We start from the raw sequence: 11,360 nt of genomic DNA on the forward strand, positions 1-11,360 counted from the left end.
TAAAACCTACAAAATATACCATAATTTCAGCTCAAATTGATTATAAAAAAGTAAAATCCCTAACTTAGGCATTTCATCGAACACCTTGCTAGCACTAGAAAAATAGTACGAGTTAAAACTACCAAAGAAATGTGCGAAATTAGGAACTCCGGAAGAAAGGATGATATTGCTAACCCTTGGATAGATGTAAGCCCTTAATCTTGTTAAATGGTGGAGAAAAAATAGAGGTTTGTTGGAGTGTGAGAGGTGCAAAGAAATTTTGTGTGAGAGGAAGAAGAGAAAAATGAGATGAAGCAGCAGCCAGGGACGGGCTGGCGACTGGTGATATAGGGGGCATCCTTTGGTACCGGTTCGTGTTACGAACCAGTACCAAAGGTCCAGCCCGGGCCCCACCACGCGAATGAATTTTGGCCGAAGACCTTTCATACCGGTTTCTAACACGAACCGGTACGAAAGCCCCTCACGAACCGGTGCCAGAGCTCCTCGCCCGCTTGAGCCCCCAAACCGGTGCAGATGACCCCATTGGTACCGGTTCGTAAGGGAACCGGTACGAATGGCTTAGATGGATGTCCCATTTTCCACTAGTGCACTGTGTGCATGATCGAAAGTGCAATCTCGAAAGGATAAGTAAGCTAGTAGAATTATAAAACTATCATGCATGATCGTGCATAACGCCCAGAAGTTGCATCCGTATAAAATATGCACATGGAGTGGAGCAGCTGCAACAGGAATCCAGGGGATTAATGTAGTTAAACACAGAGCATCGAACCTGAATGTTTGAGGGGCCAGAATTGTTCCTATAATGGACCACCACAGCCATCCCAGATCGCATGCGTTGGTTACAGGTGGAGAGGAGATGGATCAAAAACATTCGGATATAGTCACCGTAGCAGATCCTTCCTGCCTAGATCCGGTGAAGAGATGCTTCGGCGTGGGTGGCGGATCCCATACCGGCTTGAAGGAGGACGGCGGAGTCGTGCTTGGGGCATCACCCTTGGAAATGTCGGAGGCTCTGTCCTCAGGCACGGTTTCAAGGCCTGTTTCAGCTGTTCCTTCAGGTGGCATGCCTAAGTGCCTAACACGGCCAAGGACAACTACGGTAGCGAAAGGTCCGCCAGGCACTCAGGCGGCGTCTCAAAATACATTGTGAATGACCGCGCTGGTTGCAGTGCGGCTAGAACCTCAATGCGGTGGCGGCGGCTATAGGCATAACGGTGGTCTGCGGGTGGCGGCGGCGCGCTGAGCTGCGGGGTGTGTTGCAAGCGGAAGGCAAGGCATGAGGACAAGCTGGGCAACAAATCACAGGAGCGCATTTAGCGCTACGACCGCTATTTAGGTGATAGTAAAGATTTTACAGCTATCGATGTGATAATTGTGTTACCCAAAAAGATAATATAGCTTTCCAAATTGATAAATTTATTTTACTTGGTGGACCGTTGTGAGGGATGATCGAACGATGCAGATGAATCAGATACAATTAAACGGTCTAGATGTGTTGAATGACGACCACCAAAATGCGTTGAGTGTTAAACGACCAACTCCCATTTAATAGTAAAGATTTTCTGAGTATGCTTTATTACAATTTAAATCAGGTTTCTGTTTTGAAAAAAAAACAAATGAACAGGACCAACCTGAACAGACTAAGCCACTTAAGCCCATCTAGGCCAAATGATCCAACTTAGGCCAACTAGACTAAATCGAGCCCTGTCATCATCCTCTTCCTCGTGCTTGTTCACGTAACAGAGAACCGAGACTTTAACGTCTATGGCACAGGTTACTCATCCTCTTCTCTCCCATCAATTTCGTCGACCGTTTCTTGTCGAGTTTAACACGAAAATTATTGAAAATCTAATGTAGAATTCGTTCAGACAATTTATGTCGAATTTTATTGCCTTAATCTCTCAGACCGACACGGTGCACCGAATGCCAACCTCCGCATACACCTCCCGATCTCTCTCCTCAGCCCATCTCAATACGAACCGAGGAGAGCACCGTGTGTCCCTTGTTCTTCTCCACCACTTTCTTTCACAAAGTTTCTTCAGATAATTAAGCTCTGTACAGCTCGTACCGACCATGCCAACACCAACCACAAAATTAAGTTCATCGCTGGTTTTCGACGTCCTCCGTGATTATCTCGCCGATTCCCTGTACCAGAAGACTCTCCTTGTCAAAGCCTACCTCCAAGACATGGCGGTGCATCAAGTTGTCGTTGTTGGCCGCGACGCCTTCGGAGTTCATCTCGATTTTACGTCATATGCGGTAGTCCATACCTCGATTCCCTTTTACAGTTGTGCTATTCTAATCAAAGCCTACCTCCAGGACAGGTTTTTACTCCATTTTGGTTCTGTTATTCCGTCGCCGTCCGACGCCACTGCCGCACAATCCACTCGCCATCATCGCTAAGCCACGCCAAGGATACCCGAGACTGCCGTCTGGTGCCGCACATAGTCCTCCATTTCTCTGTCGCCAAGGACCGCCGTAGCGTCACCCAAGTCCACGGCCGTTCCGCCATCGTCGTCCTCTTCCTAGTCATCATCGACTCGCTGTACGATCGGTAAGGACGTCTTCATCCCGTTCTTTTGATCTTTAGTATAAGTTACGGATCATTTACCATACTGATACCAACAGCCTATCGTGTCTAGACATGTGTCTTTCTTTTCCGTTTCTAATTTTCTTTCACGCGTACGTGCAGACCAAACCCATAGATCGGTGCATTGAGTTTGTAACTAAATTATCTACAACTTTTATGTAGAAACTTTTCTCATCCGAAGAACTTTTCAGATATCATTATCACCATCCTGGAAAATATTTAATCTTGTAAAAATCATGTAAAAATAAATACACATTCAAAAAAACTAACCTGAACTCAAAAAAAAGATGTGTAGAACACAAATATAAAACAGAACTTGACTTTTGGAGAAGTTTCTAAATAAGTGAATTTGGATATATTTGATCTAATACAAATTCTAGAAATGCAAGTCAAGTTATTCTTTTTTTTATAATGGATCCCTTGAGGGTAATAAGTCCAGTAGCACACCTCGCGAAATTATTTGAACAAGATGAAAATATAAAATTTCAATTATGAGGATTTGAGTATTTTCACATAGAATTAATTTTATAATTATGTTGCACATAATTCCTTTTGCAAAAATGATCCTTATAAATCATACCTATCAACCAGAAAAAAATCGCGTACTTCATCTTGATCCATTCTCTGCCTAGCCATCTGAATGTCCTATTCTCATTTTCACATTGAGCCATAAAAATATAAAGGCTAAAACCAAATGCATAACAAATCTTACAAAATAGTTTGTTTGTCCTACTTGATTTTGTTTCTGTTGGGATGTGTGTTTATGTTGTGTTATTTTATCTTATAGATAGTACAGAGAGTTACGTGTATTGCTGAGACAAAGAGAATGCTCTACAATTTACCAAAAAGGCAAGTGTCACTTATGTCCTAATGTTTTCTATGCATATAGTTTTTACTTAGTAGATATTGCATGTGTAGGATATTTTCAAAGTATATGCTATGCTATGCTAATCCTATAGTCTTAGGATTTCCTCTAGTTTTCCTTAAGTTGCCATCGTAGGTCGTTTTGCTTAGCCATGCTATTAGATACGTGGTTGGGATATCATGATGAGATGAGATGAAGAAATATGTTTTCGTTATAAATGAAAATAACTTGATAAATGAAACACCTGGGAGGATTGCTATGAGTGGAGCGTCTGCATGGTGAAAATTGGTGGGGTCCGCCGCCCAGGAACAAAAGAGATTGGACAGGTTTCATGTTTAGTAGCTTCTTGTACAGTCGCATGTCATATGGGCTCTGTCTTGACTAAGTAGGTTGTAGGGTCCTGTCCCGACGTGACAATCAGATGTAGATGCGTAGGTTGGTACGGGTCCGTCCAGAGGGCTCAGGGCCTTACTTCCGAAAACAGTCTCGTCTTAGTCTTCTCCCAACCATTTGAGCAAAATGAGCATCATGGTGGAAAAAGGGCTGACTAAGTCGTGCGGGTAAAGTGTACAAACCTCTGCAGAATGTTAAAAACTAAGTACTTAGCCGTGTCCCCGGTTACGGACAACTTTGAGCAATTGGACCTGAAGCTGCTGGAAGATCTCTCTCATCCCAATTTCATAATAAAACTTGATGGATAAACTTGGGTAGGATTAAGCTGGACTCTAGTGTCTATCCCTGGTGAGCCAGCGTGATGAGAACTTGGGTTCATGCTTTTAGGGTTATATTTTCAAAGACAAATGATGTTTACAAAAGATAGGGAAAATGCCCGCTTTTCTGCGAAGAGCCTAAACTCCACCAGCCAAATATACATGTAGGTATTAGGCGCCATTTGAGTCCACTAAATAGTGATATCTTGATCTTGCCAATACATTCAAAGTATTGATCAAATGTTTTTGGCTGTAACTTTACCTGTTGCAGATATTTTGAAAGACGAGTGAGTTACGTTGATTAGGGTTACGGGTCTATCCTCAACATGCTCACCTGTGGCACATGAACATGAAGGACTCCATGATATATGTTTGTTCGTTGTAAAACTCTGATATAATGCTAGCCTTGTGCTATGCAATTTGTAAGTCATTATGTATATATGGATCATGTGATGTAATAAAGACCTTTGTTTCTTAGTATTACATCTTAAACTGTGTGTGCTAGCGATTGATCCAGGGACTAGCACAATAAAGCACAGGGATCGGCACCCTACCGGGTGAGGTCACTACAGATGGTGTCAGAGCATTGTGTTGACCGTAGGTTCGTGACCCTAGGATTGGATTATAATAGGAAGACCCTAGGATGAAAAATCTATCTAATCATGTTCCAAAAAAAAAGTGCTATGTGAACTTCTAGTACATCTCATCTATTCCATCTTCAAAAATGTTTTCCTCTCGCCTTAGATGACCTACCTCTTGGAAACCATCAAGAAAGTAGAGATTTTGACCTTGTTCCTGAAGTGAGGGACTGATGCTTCATGTGATATTCTTCAATTCCGCGGGAAGACCAATGAAGAACTTGAAGAACGACTTCGATGCAGACGGCACAACACACGAAGATACAACGAAGGAGTAGAATAGAAACTTGATGCATCCAATATAGAAATAGATGAGACCACCATTAGTTCTCTTTTTTATTGAACCAACGATATCGTAACAAAGTATTGATCTTACCAAATTGTGGTATGACCATGCTTGCTTGTTGTGTTTGAACCATGTGCTTGATGTGATGAATGCTTGTTTGATGTTTGTCGTTTGATGAGTTGCCTTGATCTGATGTGTTTAGGTAGAAACCTTCTTTAGAATTTTCTATCTATTCTCATCTACACCTCAAACGAAGAAAGTCTTTTATTGACGAGTTGCCATGAAGACAACATTACCAACTCCAACCATGGTGTTCCCAATCAAGATGAAGAAGCGTAGATGCGAGAGACGCAAACCAATAGCTAAGGATCAATAGAAGTTTTCTTTAAAAAATTGAACAATGGGAATGAACAATAGTTCAATCTCCATGAAAGATTTTTGTCAAACAGTGAGGTTGACTAAGAGTTAGAATGCGAGATTCAACAAACCATGTGTAGAGTAATGATCTGGGTGCAGGATGGATTGATCACCATTCCTACTACTCTTATTATTTGCTCTTGTATTGTTGGCTTTGCGAATCTAGAGAGACATACCTATAAGAGAGACGATGTTAATAAGCTTAAAGCTTAGGGAGATAGTTTTGTATCCTCCATATTATTGGGCAAGTATTGCCAAACGTAGGATTACATTGAGATCAAATACCAGCCACATTTTGAAGTGAAATGGAAGACTGTCAAATACGCCAACTACAAGTATGAAGGATATCGTGAAGTACGTCTACTCAACTTAGTCTTCCGTTTGACCTAAAGAGTGACCGTTCAATGTCAAACATAGATCGAAAGCCATCCTATCTAAACCATAACCCTACCGAGAGGAAGCCCTATACAAGCCATCTTGAGAATTGTTGAAGATTGAGCTATGTGAATAGACAACCACCTATATATTGGTAAAGAAGTACAAAAGATGACCCAGCGCATACTAAGTCATACCCAAGACGAGTTTAATCTCAACCCAAGACCTAAGACTTCCTACAAAAGTTGCTTTCAAGGGTGGTAGCCCACCCAGACATATGCCTAACCCATATTTCTTTCTAGCCTTCTCCGAATCTCGGGGACGAGATTCCTTTCAAGGGTGGTAGTCTGTAACATCCCAAAATTTTGTAAATTTTGAAATGTTAAAATAAATAAATTTGAATGTTTAAATTGTTTGTCTTGATTGAAATTCCGGAGGGAATTAAAACTTTTGAGAAGTATTTTAAAGTATTTTGCCGGAATATAGATTTCATACACCTTTGCTTTTCAAATTATTTTAAAACAAAACCCTATCCTGCATAGAATGACCATATATGCCTACACGTAATATTTTGTGCTTTGAAATTTATGTTAAAATATAAAAATAATCCCAAATAGATTTTTTTAATTATCTTTGTACTGGTATTTTATTTAAATTTCCTGAGTATGCTTCATTACAATTTAAATCAGGTTTCGGTTTTGAAAAAAAAAACAAATGAACAGGAACAACCTGAACAGACTAAGCCACTTAAGCCCATCTCGGCCAAACGATCCAACTTAGGCCAACTAGACTTAATCGAGCCCTGTCATCATCCTCTTCCTCGTGCTTGTTCACGTAACAGAGAACCGAGACTTTAACGTCTATGGCACAGGTTACTCATCCTCTTCTCTCCCATCAATTCCGTGTCGACCGTTTCTTGCCGAGTTTAATGTAGAAGGATAGAGGGATATGCGGAATATGTTGGATGTATTATTGAGCCTCATGAGCGAGTATATATAGGAGTACAAAGGACCGACTTGGAGTAGAAGACAAGAAACAAATCTATCCCTACCTAATCTATCCCTAACCGACATATACTCTAACATCCCCCCGCAGTCGTAGCGGTAGCGTCGTGAATAACTGGAACGTCGCGGACGGTCAGACTGGAGAGAAACCGAAGTAGAACCAGTGGGATGACATCCCCCCGCTGTTGCAGCGGGAGCGTCGGGGACGGTGTCGCGGCGCACTAGCTTGGACTGTAGAGGAAGCTGGTGAGTCTCAGGCGAGGTGGTAGCCCTTTGTGACGATGTCGAGGTAGCCGTGAGCGTGGGTGCTGCAACCTTTGGTCGAAGGAGCCGCGCGAGGGATTGCCGTGGTCGATGTCGTGGGCGGGTGCCGGTGTCGATGTAGCCGCAAGCGCGTAGTGCGCGAGGAGAGTGACAGAGACACGTGGGTGCTGCAACCTTTGGTCGAAGGAGCCGCGCGAGGGATTGCCGTGGTCGATGTCGTGGGCGGGTGCCGGTGTCGATGTAGCCGCAAGCGCGTAGTGCGCGAGGAGAGTGACAGAGACACGTCGAGGCAGTCGTGGAGGTTGTCGATGCCGAAATCGATGCAGTCCGAGCCGTCGAGGACGAGGTGCGGCCCTAGTTTTGCCAGAACCAGGCGCACGTCGGGGACGAAGGCATACTTCGGTTTTGCCAGAACCGAGTACACATAGAAGAAGTCGGTGATGCGGTCGAGGCAGTCGTAGAGGCGATGCCGAAGAAGACGTTGTCGAAGCCGATGAAGACGAGATGTCCGGCGCGAGTTTGCCAGACTCGGGAACGTGTCGGGGACGGGCACTTCCGGTGTTGCCAGCACCGGGCGTGCGGGGGTAGGGAACATTACAAAGTGCGCGCCATGTCGGAGTAGACTAGTAGAGAAGGTCTCGACGACGGGTGTCGGAGTAGAGGAGCAGGTGGTGTAGGCGGGGAAGAGGCGAGTCTCGACGACTGGTGTCGGAGTAGAGAAGCAGGTGACATAGTCGGGGAAGAGGTGAGGACGATGGCGGCGAAGCTGTAGTGTACGAAGACGTAGAAGGCGGCTAACGCAGCAGTGACCAGGGGTGGTCATGCTGGAAGCCTAGACGGGCGTTGCGGTGATCGGCGAGCCCAGCGCGACCTGAAGTGGTTGGCGAGCCCAGCGGCGACCTGAGGTGGAGGCGCGGCGGCGGTACACGAAGTAGGCGAGGAAGACCCAGCGGCGTGACGAAGACCATGCGTGGACGGAGGCGACCCGCGCCGAAGGGACGGCGCTGTGGTGGCCTCGGACATCGACGCGCGGGGGACGGCGAAGGTGACCGCGTGCGGCGACGCCACGGCCTGAGGGGCCGGCATAGCTACAGGGCGCGAGTCGGTGCAGCGGCGGGACGCCACCAGCGACGTACGCGCCTCAGAAGGCGCGTCGTTGGCTAGCAGCGTGGACCAAAGGCGGCAGCGCTGCGACCCGAAGGGGCGATGCAGCGGCAACCCGATGCTCAATCGGTGGTATGCGCGTGCTCGGGGACGTGCTTGGCAGAGACGTGTGCGGGGTCGGTTGATCAGACCGACGGCGACACGATACGCGCCATAGCGTGGACGACGCGCAGATCGGAGCCGATGAAACGGTCGGCCTGGGGACCGGTACGACCGGCCTAGGCGCCGGTACAACCGGCCTGGGGCCCGGTCTGACCAGCCGGGGCGCCGGTCCAACCGGCCTGGAGCCCGGTCTGCCAGCCTGGGCGCCGAGTGACTGGGCGGAAGCCCCTAGATAGCGGCCCGGTAGGCACCGGTCCGACCCGGTCTGGAAGCCGGTCCGGCCGGTAGTAGCGCCGGGTAATCCGGTCAGGTGGCCGGTCAGTCGGCCGTGGCACCAGCCCGCCCGGTGCTGAGGCCGGTCGGCCGGGTCGTGGCGCCGGCCGCCTGACGGATCTGACCGACGGCGGCACGATGCGCGCCATGGCATGGACGACGCGCAGATCGGAGTCGATGGCGGCGTTGTTGATGTAGTCCCGTTCGATGGCGACGAAGACGAGCCGGCGATGGAGACCGCGCGAGCGAGACAGCCTGTTGCGTCGCACGTAGGGGCGCCCCGTGTGCAACACGTCCGGCTGTGTCGTGCGGTTGATGGCCGGTGCAGGTCGATGCCGTTGTCGGAGTAGAGGCGCAAGTGGACGACGGCGATGGGCGACTCAATCCGATCTATGATCGGTTAAACCAAAAAGAAAAATGCCGGTCGAGCGACCAGCGACGCAAAAAGAAAACCAATCTACGGATTGGAAAAAAAAACTCAAGGGCAGCGGATCAACAGATCGGCGGATGAACCCTCATACGGGTTGCGTGGCCCCCGGAGTAGGCCATGGAGATTGACCTCCCCGGGGGCGGCGCGGGCGGAAGCGCGGGCGGCGGCTAGGTCAAGAAGCGTGCCGCTCTGATACCATGTAGAAGGATAGAGGGATATGCGGAATATGTTGGATGTATTATTGAGCCTCATGGGCGAGTATATATAGGAGTACAAGGGACCGACTTGGAGTAGAAGACAAGAAACAAATCTATCCCTACCTAATCTATCCCTAACCGTCATATACTCTAACATTTAACACGAAAATTATTAGAAATCTAATGTAGAATCCGTTCACACAATTTATGTCGAATTTTATTGCCTTAATCTCCCAGACCGATGCGGTGCAACGAATGCCAACCGTCGGCATACACCTCCCGATCTCTCCTCAGTCCATCTCAATACGAACCGAGGAGAGCACCGTGTGTCCCTTGTTCTTCTCCACCAGTTTCTTTCACAAAGTTTCTTTAGATGAGCTCTGTACAGCTCGTACCGACCATGCCAACACCAACCACAAAATTAAGTTCATCGCTAGTTTTTGACGTCGTCCTCCATGATTATCTCGCCGATTCCCTGTACCAGAAGACTCTCCTTGTCAAAGCTTACCTCCAAGACATGGCGGTGCATCAAGTTGTCGTTGTTGGCCGCGACGCCTTCAGAGTTCATCTCGATGGTACGTCATATGCGGTAGTTCATACCTCGATTCCCTTTTACAGTTCTGCTCTTCTAATCAAAACCTACCTCCAGGACAGGTTTTTACTCCATTTTGGTTCTGTTATTCCGTCGCCGTCCGACGCCACTGCCGCACAATCCACTCGCCATCATCGCTAAGCCACGCCAAGGATACCCGAGACTGCCGTCTGGTGCCGCACATAGTACATGTCCTCCATTTCTCTGTCGCCAAGGACCGCCGTAGCGTCGCCCGAGTCCACGGCCGTTCCGCCATCGTCGTCCTCTTCCTAGTCATCATCGACTCGCTGTACGATCGGTAAGGACGTCTTCATCCCGTTCTTTTGATCTTTAGTATAAGTTACGGATCATTTACCATACTGATACCAACAGCCTATCGTGTCTAGACATGTGTCTTTCTTTTCCGTTTCTATTTTTCTTTCACGCGTACGTGCAGACCAAACCGATCGATCGGTTCATACATTGTGCTAGCTAATCCACGTACAGAAGCTTTAAAATTTTATATCTTTAATTCTAGATCTCCGTTTTAGATAATTCCTTTTGCATTTAGTTTGTAACTAAATTATCTACAACTTTCATGTAGAAACTTTTCTCATCCGAACAACTTTTTCTAACAACTTTTCAGACATCATTATCACCATCCTGGAAAATATTTAATCTTGTAAAAATCATGTAAAAATAAATACACATTCAAAAAAACTAACCTGAACTCAAAAAAAATTTGTAGAACACAAATATAAAACAGAACTTGACTTTTGGAGAAGTTTCTAAATATGTGAATTTGGATATATTTGATCTAATACAAATTCTAGAAATGCAAGTCAAGTTATTCTTTTTTTTATAATGGATCGCTTGAGGGTAATAAGTCCAGTAGCACACCTGGCGAAATTATTTGAACAAGATGAAAATATAAAATTTCAATTATGAGGATTTGAGTATTTTCACATAGAATTAATTCTATAATTATGTTGCACATAATTCCTTTTGCAAAAATGATCCTTATAAATCATACCTATCCACCAGAAAAAAATCGCATACTTCATCTTGATCCATTCTCTGCCTAGCCATCTGAATATCCTATTCACATTTTCATATTGAGCCATAAAAATATAAAGGCTAAAACCAAATGCATAACAAATCATACAAAATAGTTTGTTTGTCCTACTTGATTTTGTTTCTGTTGGGATGTGTGTGTATGTTGTGTTATGTTATCTTATAGATAGTACAGAGAGTTACGTGTATTGCTGAGACAAAGAGAATGATCTACAATTTACCAAAAAGGCAAGTGTCACTCATGTCCTAATGTTTTCTATGCATATAGTTTTTACTTAGTAGATATTGCATGTGTAAGATATTTTCAAAGTATATGCTATGCTATGCTAATCCTATAGTCTTAGGATTTCCTCTAGTTTTCCTTAAGTTGCCATCGTAGGTAGTTTTGCTTAGCCATGCT

Source organism: Lolium rigidum, chromosome 5 (genome assembly GCF_022539505.1).
Source record: "Lolium rigidum isolate FL_2022 chromosome 5, APGP_CSIRO_Lrig_0.1, whole genome shotgun sequence".
Classification (NCBI taxonomy): Eukaryota; Viridiplantae; Streptophyta; class Magnoliopsida; order Poales; family Poaceae; genus Lolium; species Lolium rigidum.